Raw genomic sequence first — 12,790 nt, 5'->3', positions numbered from 1 at the left:
ACATCCTAAGGAACTGAAAGTGGTTACCTTTAGAGAAATAACTAGAGAGACTAGGCAAGGGTGACACAATGACTATTCACTATATTTTGTTATAAACCTTTTTTTTTGGTTTGTTTTACTATGTGACTTTTAAAACTGCATCGATTTTAAACTGTATGTTGACAAAATATAAATAGCAAACTATGAACTTATCTTAAACATATGTTCATCACTCAAAAATATATAAATAGGAAGTCCTCTTGTGGTGCAGCGGGTAAAGGATCTGGCATGGTCACTGGTGAGCTTGGTTGTTGGTGTGGTGCAGGTTCAATCCCTGGCCCAGGAACTTCCACATGCCAAAGTTGGAGCCAAAAAAAAATAAAACAACAACAACAAAAAAATGTGTGTGTGGGGGGGTGTGTGTATAGATACATAGATATATAAAATAAATAGTTGTTCCCACTTTGGCACATCAGGTTAAGGACAGTATCGCCTCTGTGGTGGCTCAGGTCCCTACTGAGGTACAGGTTCAATCCCTAACCTGGTGCAGTGGGTTAAAGATCCAGCATTGCCTCAGCCTGGCAAGGCAAGAGCTGCAATCCATGCCTTGGAAACTTCCATATGCCACAGGTATGGAAAAAAAAAAAAAAAAAGGGCAGAAATTGGTCAAAAAATCCAAACACAAAAATACATAAATAAAACATTTTAAATTCAAAGGGACAAAAATCCTAGGGAAAAGGTCTTCCCTTTTTTGTTAAAAGAACTTCATATTTCCAACACTGAAAGAATATAAACACACAAAATAGGGAGGCTTTAAAAAAAAAAAAAGTTAAAGCAAATAATTACCAATTTAGTGGATAGAGAGAATTCAGTCACTATAATACTAGGAAGATTGCAGGTCTGACCTTACTTACAAATTCATTAATGATCAGGAGAGTGCAGAGAACACATTTAATTAAATTTGCTCATTTATCTATTTTGGGAAGTACGATTAACAGCAGTGAGACAGAGTAGTAATATAAAAGAACAGAGACAGATTAAAAACAATGGCCCAAAACAACCAAATTGGAGAGTGGATAGAAGATTAGGTAAAATTAAAAGCTTAAAGCAACTAAAGAAAGATATCACAGGCTTATTTGCCATCAACTTTACTGCATGCTGTTGCCATGTGAAGTAATTTTGGCCAACGCTAATGTTAAATGAGAAGATAAATATACATATACATCACATGTGCATACGTATACATATATACCCATAATCATTTTCCTTAAAAGAGACTGATAATCCTAATTAAGTAAGGATGCATGAAGGGACTGCACCCTAAAAACAAAGCACTGTTGATGCAATTTGATAAGAGTAGTTTCATACTCAGAGTTTCCTAAACACAGAAACTCTATCAAGGATTACCAATAAAGAATTAAACTATCTTAAAGACAATGAACTCTGTTATCTACCATACATTCTTCATCTAACTACCTTGGATTACCCTCACTGTTCCCGTTTTTTCCTTGCCAGGCATTAACCATTCCAAATAGTCTACATTTCCCAACATCACCAGTAGGAAGTTAAGGCTATATGACCAATGGAATATGAGCAAAAGTGGCACATATAACTTTCAGGAAGCATTCTTAAAGAGAAGGAGATGTGTTCTTCTCTTCCCTTCTGCTGGTTCAAATGTGGATATAAAGGCTGGAGCTCTATAGTCATCTCAGACTATAAAGTGACTTGGGAAAAGAACAGAATTCATGCACACTGGAGCAACACACCACCATGACAAGCCACAACAGTCCTAGACTACTTCTAGAATTCGAGACATCAAGAGAAATGAACTTCTATCATGCTTATGTCTCTGTCATCTGGCTGCAACCAAATCTAATCCTGATTAATATAACCTCTACACTAACATACACTCTGTTTTCTTTCTCTAAACAGTCTTCTGCTGCTCCTTTTCTGCCTCCCACCCCCTTACCATGAATATCCCCCAACATTCCATCCTTGGTCTTTTCTGCTCTTCTCCAAGTTCTAGTTCAAACACCCTTAAAAAACAAACAAACAAACAAAAAACACCCTCATCTCTGTATGCCTGATCATTTATTTGAGCTCTCATTTTATCTCCAGCTGTGTATCATTCCATTTGTACAAGACAATGCAACAGGAACATAAGTGATTTTTTAAACAAACAAAATAGATAAATAGACAAAGTAGTGGTGGTAACAACAGTAGTAGCTGATGTGACGGCAATAAATAGCTAATGTCTACTGAGCTTTTCATATTTGCCAGGCATTGTTCTAAGAGCTAATCTTCACAATAATCCTATGAAATAGGAAGCATTATCACCATCCTTATTTTAAAAATGAGGAAATCAGCTTCCGACCAGGGCCCAGCAAAATGGCTCTGGTAAAGAAGGGTTCAGATCCCGCATTGCTGTGCCTCTGGCACAGGCCAGCGGCTACAGCTCTGAATGGACCCCTGGCCTGGCAACCTCCATGTGCCACAAGTGCGGCCCTAAAACACACACACACACAAAAATAAAAATTAAAAATTAAAAAAAAACCCATAGGATATCAATATCACATAAATATGTGGAATACATGGAATCTAAAATGTGTAATCTAAAATATGGCACAAATGAACCTATCTACAAAACAGAAACATACTCACAGACACAGAGAACAGACTTGTGGTTGCCAAGGGGGAGAGGGGAAGGAGTGGGAGTCTGGGGTTAGCAGATGCAAATTATTACATTAAGAATGGAGAAACAAGGTCCTTCTGTATAGCATAGAGAATTATATCCAACCTTCTGGGATAGACCATGATGGGAAATAATACTTAAAAAGGGAAATTACATATATTTATGACTGAGTCACTCTGCTGTAGAGCAGAAATTAGCACAACATTGTAAATCAACTATACTTTAATTTAAAAAAATTTTTAAATAAAAATGAGGAAACTGAGACCCAGACAACTTAAATAACTTGCTCAAGACACAGAACTTATATACAGAAGAGATCATTCAAACCTAGGCTTCCAGAACCCACCCTTTTAACCAGGGTGCACTAGCACCTTTTCTAAGGTTGCTGTCACAGTTTGACTTTTTAATGTTGTCCTCGGCCACAATGATAGTTATTTAATCATCCACCATGGTAACAAATTTTATACCTCTACAGATTAATTTCTAGGAACTGTGAAATATTACTTAGAAATAAATATGGTAAACAAGTGGAGTGATCAACGAAGATAATACTCTTGAGTACAAAAGGTATGACCATAAAGTAATGAGACTGGTTTTCTTGTATGGCTCTACTGGTTCTGAAAACAGTCCTAAAACACAAATTCCAAAGAATATTTATTTCCTAGAATAAATGCATGGTCTTAAAAATGGATTACTTTAAAAGGGACAGCATTCATTTATGTTATTGAGTTCTTTACCTTTTTTCCCCCCCCCACTTTTCAGGGTCACAACCCATGGCATATGGAGGTTCCCAGGCTAGGAGTCTGTAGCAACCAGCCTACGCCACGCCACAGCAATGTCAGATCCGAGCCGCATCTGCGACCTACACCACAGCTCACGGCAACACCAGATACTTAATCCACTGAGCAAGGCCAGGGATTGAACCCAAAACCTCATGGTTCCTAGTCGGATTCATTTCCGCTGTGCCACAACAGGAACTCCAAGTTTACTTTTAAAGTACCAGACTTTTTCAACTACCAAATTATCTAATGCCTAAAACTTATTATTAGCAGTTGAACTCATTCCCTTTCTCCCTTGACCTCTATGAGATTCTTTCCCAAATCAAGGCACCGCAATACCCTTGATTTGTAGAAGCTCAAAACTTTAAGGTATTCCAACTCTTTCAGCTCTTCTCACCCCATACTTATAGCTCTTCCTCCACGAGAGCTATTGTGTTTTCTATTTCCACATCATCCCATGACTGTCTTACTGGAAATACCCTAAAGCCACTCCCCACCCAAGGTTATCCCACAAACCTGCCAGAACAACCTTTCTCAAACACTGTTTTCATCATATGACTTTCAACAAAAATACTCCAGGATCAAATTTAAGTTCTTCAGGCTAGCCTTCAAAGCTTTCCATTAATTCTTCATTATCCCCATACACATATAGACCTAACGAAACACATCTCTTTACTACTCATCATCATCATCATCAGTAAAATCCTAACTTTCCATTTGTGCAATACTGTTAAAATACCCTTTTTGTCTCATTCAGTCAATATATTATACTTTTTTGCTTCTAACTTCTCATCACTCTCTTCATGTGTAATTTTACTCTGTCCTCCCCATTTTGTCACTCTATCACTTCCTTCAAGATCCTCCTCTTCATGAAGACCTAGTAACCTCAGATGGATACTGTTCTATTTTCCATTCCTCAACACAGAGTTCACCCAGTAGTTGAATGGAAGAAGTCCAAAGACTGACCAGACTAGGTAACAGAATAGACAGCCCAGAGATAAAACCACACTTACATGGTCAATTAATTTACAGCACTGGAGGCAAAAATATATAGTAGGTAAACGATAGTCGCTGCAATAAATAGTGTAAGGAAAACTGGTCACCTACATGCAAAAAAAATATAACTAGGCCACTTTCTTACACCAAATACAAAAATACATTTAAGTCTTTAATGTATTTTGAGTGTAAGACCTAAAACCATAAAGCTCCTAGGAGAAAACATAGGCAGTATGCTCTTTGACATCAGTCTTAGCAACATTTTTTTGGATGTGTTTCCTTGGGCTAGGGCAACAAAAGCAAAAACAAACAAGTGGGACTACATCAAACTCAAAAGCTTCTGCACAGCAAAGGAAACCATTAACAAAATGAAAAGGCAACCTACTAAATGGGAGAAGATATCTGCAAATGACATGTTTAATAAGGAGTTAATATCCAAAATATATAAAGAACTCACACAACTCAATATCAAAAATATAAAAATGGGCAGAGGACCTAAACTGACATTTTTTCCAAAGACATACAGTTGGCTAACAGGCACATGAGAAGATGTTCAACATCATTAATCATCAGGGAAATGCAAATCGAAATCACAATGAGACATCACCACACACCTGTCAGAACAGCTCATCCAAAAGAACAAAAAATAACAAGTTGCAAGGATGTGAAGAAAAGGGAAACTCTATGCAGGGTTGGTGGGAATGTAGAATAGTACAACCACTATGGAGGTTCCTCAAAAAATTAAAAATAAAACTACCATGTGATACAGAAATTCCACTTCTGGGTATTTAACCAAGGAAAACAAAAATTCAAAAAGGTATATGCATGCCAGTGTTCATTGCAAGTTTGTTTATAATAGTCAAGATATGGAAGCAACCTAAATGTCCACCAATAGATGAATGGATAAAGAAAATGTAACATATACATATATTATATATATATGCACACAATTAAATATTACTCAGCTTTTAAAAAAAAATAAAATCTTGCCATTCGTGACAACATGCATGGACTCAGAGTGCATTAAGCTAAGTGAAATAAATGAGACTGAGAAAGACAAATGCTGTATGATTTCACATATATGTAGAATCTAAAAAATAAGATGAAGTAACAAACACGATAAAACAGAAAGAAAATCAAAGATATAGAAACCAAATTGGTGGTTGTTTGGGGGTGGGGGCAGGCAATGGATGAAACAGGTGAGGGGATTAAGAAATATAAAATTTCAATTATAACAGAAATAAGTCACAGAGATGTAATATACAGCATAGGGAATATAGTCAATAACACTATAATAACTTTGTGTGGTGACAGATGGTAATTACTCTCATGATCATTTTGTAGCATAAGAAATATCAAATCACTATGTTGTACACCTGAAACTAATATAAAATTGTTAGTCAATTATACTCCAATTTTTTAAAAAACTGACCAAACAAGGACATCTTGTATGTATAAGTGATTTTCCAAGGAGAAGGTTAACTTTCATCAGATTGTCTTATCAAATACCTTGGAAGATACATTCAACAGCTGACACAATGGAAGCCCAGAGATATCCTATAACTTGCCTTAGTTTTCAATTTGGTAATGGCAATGCCAGAATTTGAACCTGTCTCCTAGGTTCCCAGGCAAAATGAATACAAATTTAAAGATCACTGCCCAGTAATATAATTCATGTTGACTCCAGAAACAGACCTAGACACTATTGCACTATCGATAAATATTTTGTTTTTTAAAAAGCAGAATACAAAATGCATATACAATAGCAAGAGATTCCAATAAGTGTGTGTGTGTGTGTGTGTTTTAGGTTAATATACATACACAGAAAATAGAGTGGAAGAAAGCTCCAATTCAGCCCCTAGATACCCCAATGGCCAGCCCCAACCCCCGGGAACTTCCATAAAAAGAAAAAAGAGAGATGATGTTGGACTGGAGTTCTCTGGTGAGTCAGCGGGTTAGGGATCTGCCATTGTCACTGCTGTGGCTCTGGTTACAACTGTGGCGTAGGTTCAATCCCTAACCTGGGAACCTGCGCATCCCTCTCTGTTTCTGACTGACCCTCACTCACTGCCTTTTGTATGTGTGTATTCCTCTGTCTCTCCCCAAGTTACCCACCCCAGTGTGTGTGTTTTCCCCTTTCTCAGACTCTGCCTTTCTGTCTTTCTTCTACAGTTACCCCATTTTCAAGACACTCTTGTTAACTTTTCCCTCTATAAACAAGCAGGGTTAGTATTATCACCCCTATTTCACAAACGATAAGAAAACAGAAACAGGTATAAATTTAAGAGGTGACTATTCAAGTCCAAGTGCTTCCCTTCTTTCTTCAATACGCTACTGGTACTCCACGGCAAAGAACTTGAAAACAGCCCAAATGCAAGCCAGTATTAACACTACATGGATTTTTTCTAAGAGGCAAATCTCATATTAAGGAATGTCACACATCATTGCTCCACATTTTTGCCTCTGCACCAAGTTAAACAGTCATGAACTGTCAGCCACTGGCCCATTCCAGAAATCCAAATCATCTTACACACAGGCTCACCTGTGTTATCTGGGAGCCTCAGAATACTATACATCAGCACCTGCTGTTTCCAATAGTGCTTATCTGCTTCTCCATTTTTATTCCTACTCCAAAACTAGCCATGTTTGACATTGAAAAAAAAAAAAAAAAGATACAAGAGGGACAACAAACAGTAATGAAACTGAAGAGTAAATCTCAAGAGTGAAAAAGAAGGCTGGCATGAGACTGTAAAAAGTGCACACCACAGACTGGAAGCAACTGGTTCAAGTTTTACTGAGAGGAGAAAATCTCCAAATGCAGGCTTACTGCTGCAAAGCAGTACTCTATAACTTCTCTTCTATCTAAACCTCTGACAACTGGAATTTCTCTGTAATTCAATAAGCTCTTAGGAGTTACCTGGGCTTCATCCATCCTCCTGGGCTCATTAATAGAAAACTCTAAACGCTTTCCCCACTAGCTAAGAGCACATTTTCTGGTGGGTGGAATAGGAGAAGTAGAGTTCTCTTTCAAGACATGAAGAGCCTAGCTCCATTTCTTCTCCCTTCTGCTGTGGGTGGGAAGTCTGCAATGAATACAACAACTAAAAGAAATGTCTAAATTATAGTTCAGGTTAGTGACTGTCAAAGATCATCCTATAGGTCACCAGTTTTAAACACAGTGTAAGGGCCAGTCTTGTATGTATAATTAAAAATCTATACTTTTACTTCTGGTACCTGTTCATTTACTGCTATTATGTCTGAGTGCACAGGTGCCAAATCATCAATACACCAGTCTTATTCATTCTGTTGTGGTGTCTTGTGAACAGTAAGTTTATAGAGCTAATGAGGACAGGGTCACAGATTCAAACATACTAGCCAGTTAGCTCTGCTTTTCAGAGTTTCATGGTCACAGTCAACAAACTTAAATTCAGCTAACAAAAAAAAAAATACAGTTCAGAGTTCCCTTCATGGCTCAGCGGTTAATGAACCCGCTATGGTATAGGTCACAGACACAGCTCAGATCCCATGCTTCCATGGTGTAGGCCAGTGGCTACAACTCCAATTTAACCCCTAGCCTGGGAACCTCTACATGCCACGGGTGCGGCCATAAAATAGTATGAAAAAAAAAAAAAAAAAAAAAAAAAGATAGGCCCCTTCTTTGGAGTTCCCGTCACGGCACAGCGGAAATGAATCCAACTAGGAACCATGAGGTTGGGGGTTGGATCCCTGGCCTCACTCAGTTAAGGATCTGGTGTTGCCATGAGCTGTGGTGTAGGCGGCAGACTAGGCTGGGATGCTGCGTTGCTGTGGCTGTGGCATAGGCCGGCAGCTGTAGCTCCAACTGGATCCCCCTAGCCTGGAATCTCCATATGCCATTGGTGTGGTCCTAAAAAGTGGAAAAAAAAAAAATACAGTAATCATGCGAACCATTAGGGGGATGAATACATATGTATCACCAAATTCATTACTATAAGAAAAATATAGGAGTTCCCTCTGTGGCATAGCAGAAACAAAGCCCACTAGTAAACATGAGGTTGCGGCTTTGATCCTTGGCCTCGCTCAGTGGGTTAAGGATCTGGCACTGCCATGAGCTGCAGTGTAGGTCACAGACGTGCTTCAGATCCTGTGTTGCTGTGGCTGTGGTGGAGGCTGGCAGCTGTAGTTCTGATTAGACCCCTAGCCTGGGAACCTCCATATGTTGCAGGTATGGCCCTAAAAAGCAAAAATAAAAGAAAAATATAATAAAAGTTTAAGATGGTAATAACACCATCTATCTTTTACTAAACCTGAAAATGGGTCTACCTTTCCAAAACTTCTTTTATGTAAAAAAAAAAAGTCAAAAACCAAAATGTTAAAAACATAGAGGGAAAAATAACACGTTATAGCACACAAAGTAGATTTTAATGGAAGTAACTCTATTGTCCCTTTATATACAAGTCTGTAATGAAGAAATAGTTATCTTATTGATTCTTAACTAAAGGTAAAGATAAAACAGACAAAGCAGAGCCAGGGGAAACCACAGGGAAAAAAGACATGAAAGAAATATTTCCTAAACATGTGCATGGGTGGACATCTTGTAATCAACACAGCACTGGAAGAAATAAAAAGTAAACATTTCAATTCTTAACTCTAAGATTTTGCTTTGACCAACATATCAGTTTTCTCTACTAAGCCTTCCTCCTCAGTTTCTTTAAACTCTCACTCCTTGCAGATACACACATACTAATGCCACCATCATCACCAGTCACTAAGAGTTTCCACTTTCAAAAAATGAGGGTCACCAAATCTTCTGGACCCTACCCACTAGATTGAACTTTTAGAGTCGAAGAGTCTGGCTTTGAAAAAAAAGAAAGAAAAAAGAAAAAGAAAGGTGGGAAGGGCAGGGGAAGAGGGCAGAGAACCAACAAAAAATGCTCTATAAAACTCTGTCCTAGTCAATAGTCAGTATCTAAATATAAACATAGGAGTTCCCGTCGTGGCGCAGTGGTTAACGAATCCGACTGGGAATCATGAGGTTGCGGGTTCGATCCCTGCCCTTGCTCAGTGGGTTGACGATCCGGCGCTGCCGCAAGCTGTGGTGTAGGTTGCAGACGCGGCTCGGATTCTGCGTTGCTGTGGCTCTGGTGTAGGCCGGTGGCTACAGCTTCGATTCAACCCCTAGCCTGGGAACCTCCATATGCCGCAGGAGCGGCCCAAGAAATAGCAACAACAACAACAAAGACCAAAAAGACCAAAAAAGACAAAAAAAATAAAAATAAAAAAATAAACATAGATAATTGTTCTGCTACAAGCTACACTGTGCAGACAGAAAACTGCATTCTTACTATAGGCTATAAATGAAGCAACAGTCCAGTAGCACACCTCAACAACAATCTTTTCACAAGAGCATTTTGGAAACTTCCTGAACGTGAAAAATAGCCTAAATGAATCTTTATATAAAATGTAATTGCTTAAAAAAAAAAAAAAAAAAAACTCTGCAATCTGGGAACTTCTATTTACAGCTTTTTTTTCCTCTAAGTTCATGGGTTAAGGATAACCACCTTCATTTTAGAAACAACAACAAAAAAGAGATGTAATCTCAAGAAAATACTGTACCTAAAAACATCATCTTTTGTTTGTTAGTTTGTTTTGTCTTTTCTAGGGCCGCACCCATGGCATGTGGAGGTTCCCAGGCTAGGGGTCTAATCGGAGCTGTAGCTGCCAGCCTACACCACAGCCACAGCGATGCCAGATCCCAGCTGCATCTGTGAGCTACACCACAGCTCACGGCAACACGGGATCCTTAACCCACTGAGCCAGGCCAGGGATCGAACCCACAACCTCATGGTTCTTAGTCGGGTTCGTTAACCACTGTGCCATGATGGGAACTCCAAAAATATCATCATTTTTTACCATCATCAGTCATCAACTACAAGAGCAACAAAACAATGAGCAGGCATTACTTTGTATTCACATCTTATTTAATCCTTATAGACACCTTATGAGGTAAATGCTATTATCTTCATTTCAGAAATTATAGATAGGCTGAGAGAGGTCAAATAATTTGTTGAACATCATAAACTAGAAGTCGCAGCACCAGGCGCCAGGATTTGAACTCAAATTTGTTCAACTTTGTACATTCAACTAAATCACTGTACTGCCATCCTCCGTTTTTAGAACCAAACCACACGCAAGTATTTCTGAACCAATGATTTTAGCATAAATACATGATTACCAACTAACTACACCTCCAAACCCACAAAAAGTTGACTGTAAAATCCTTTCTCTACAAGGGGAGAAATAAGACAAAAGCCTACCTCCTTAAACACAGAGCTAAACTGCCAGAATAGAAACCAGGAAACACGCACTTCTAACACATATATCTCCTTCTTATTACCTAGTATAGCTAGGTAAGTGGAACCGTGTTAGACGCAGAGCTAGGTTTAACACAAGCAGTGTGCGAAAAGGAAAAAAAGTCACTAGACCTGCTGGAGACAGGCGTTAGCTTAGCGCCACATCTGAGGAACAATAAGCACTTTCTGGACTACTTGCACCAGTGTAGTGCTGAAGGGAAGTTATAACAAAACAAGAGGGAAGCAACACTGGCTCTAAGAGTCCTGGTGGAAGGGAAGTCTCCAAAACTCTGGTGGACCTTTGAATCCAGATGAAGTTTTAAATTGACCCCAAAGGTGACAGGCCCTAATGTCACCGCTTCACTCAGAACAGGGCATAAGAACATTTGTTTGGCTCACATTCTTTTGCAAAGACACTTCCCCCCTGTTTATTAACTAATTCAACTGATCACGATCATGTTTATAAATCAAGTTCATAAAGACATGAATGTGGTTTTAAAGTTCAACTGACCTGGGCTGGAGGAGAAAAAAGATAGTAAGGTTGTTATATTTGAAACGTGCTTTCCCACACGGGTCACTTCTGCTGAAGCCCAAAACACTGGAAGGCAGGCAGGCAGGCTTCTAAGACAATTACCCCCATTTTTCAGATCGGGAAACCGAGGCTACGACAAATGGGCTATAAAAGATCACAAGCCCAGCAAGTGGCAGACCCAAGGCTCTTCCCAGGACATCAGACTTCAAATCCCCTGCTTCTTTCCTTACTCAACTCTTAGAGTTGGCTTTACTGATGAGGAAAACTTTAATAATCGGACTTGAAGTTTTCTGAAGGCGGCCCAAGAAAACCAGGAAATACACCCTCTCGTAAAGACGGCTCACTCCCAGCCCATAGCCTGGGGCTCCCAGTCGGCGCAGCGGACTCCCTCCAGAGACTCGTGCCCTGAAATCGCCCACAGCCCGGTGGTCGTCTGGGGCAGCCCCCGAGGCCCATAACCCAATACTCCTGGGCGGAGAGGGGGGGTCGCCACGACCCGGCTCAGTACCTGTTGAAACCCAGGAAAGGTACGGCCCCTCCTCAGGGAGTACCTGGGGAAGGGGCCCAAAGCAGGTAAGCAGCCCTAGGAGGCAAAAAGAGCCTTCAAAGGTTTCCCCCGCAACACAAGGCCCGCAGGGGTCGAAGGGCGGGAGCTTCCCAGAAACCTCCGCCCCAGGCAGGGGCTAGCCCCACACGTCACGTGAGGAGAAAAATACCGGTAACACACAAAAGGGAAAGGAAGCTTGTCCCAAGTGTAAGGGGAGAAGTAGAGGCGACCAGCCCCAGCCCAAGGTGCGGAGGAAGGAAGGGACAGGGAAGCGGGGCAGCTCTTTACCAGGGGCGCAGTCGGTCTCCGTTTCCGCAGCCTCCTCGAAGCTCTTGCTCTTCCGCTCGCGCCTCCCGGGCGCGCGCCAGGCCTCGGCCCCGCCCCCGAGCGCCGCGGGGCCTTCTGGGGGCTGTAGTCTCCGCGAGGCCCGGCCCCCGGAGACGGCCTCCTGGTCACGTGGTGGGAGGAGCTGGCAAAATGATGCAAGCAGGGAGATGTTTGTCCTCCTGTCCGCTCGGACCTCCTCCCCCTTCTCAGCTATAAATGTGCTCGAAGGTCATATCCCACTTAATCTTACCAACCCTACTCTTGTCTTCGCCCCAAGTTTCTTGAAAAAGTTAGTCCGCGGCTTCTGCTCCCCGCCCCCGAAAGTGCCCATGTTGCCATTACTCAGTGGAGGTATTTCAGGGCATCTAACCTAAGCTTTAGAAATCACTTGATACTGTTGCACATTGTTACTTATGTTTTGACGCTATCCAGGTTTTCCTTCTTCCTCTCAAGTCGTTCTTCTCCGTCTTCCTCAAGAATTCGTTTTCTAGCCTGCCTCAAACATTAGTGTTCTCCAGAATATTTGTGTCCCCTCACGTCCCACAGACATCTCGAATGTAGCAACTTCAAAAGTGACTCTCCTCCCCTTCCTGTCTGCTAATATTC

At 40.6% G+C, this 12,790-nt stretch overlaps 1 protein-coding gene across 1 annotated transcript in view; it reads right to left on the bottom strand.

Moving 5' to 3' along the window:
• Positions 1 to 12,208, bottom strand: part of R3HCC1L (R3H domain and coiled-coil containing 1 like) — an 85,723-nt gene extending 73,515 nt beyond the window's left edge. The window contains 1 exon segment of the mRNA NM_001434936.1: positions 12,146 to 12,208. The gene's annotated coding sequence lies outside the window, so the exon portion shown is untranslated.
• Positions 12,209 to 12,790: the final 582 nt, after the last annotated feature.

The sequence above is a fragment of the Sus scrofa genome, chromosome 14 (assembly GCF_054392235.1).
Source record: "Sus scrofa isolate SSC_HxYL_T2T_F1_AM1 chromosome 14, Sscrofa_HxYL_maternal_Yorkshire_Landrace_v2.0, whole genome shotgun sequence".
Classification (NCBI taxonomy): domain Eukaryota; kingdom Metazoa; phylum Chordata; class Mammalia; order Artiodactyla; family Suidae; genus Sus; species Sus scrofa.
The sequence above is the reverse complement of the archived record's forward strand: the minus strand, read 5'-3'. Positions and strand labels throughout refer to the sequence as shown.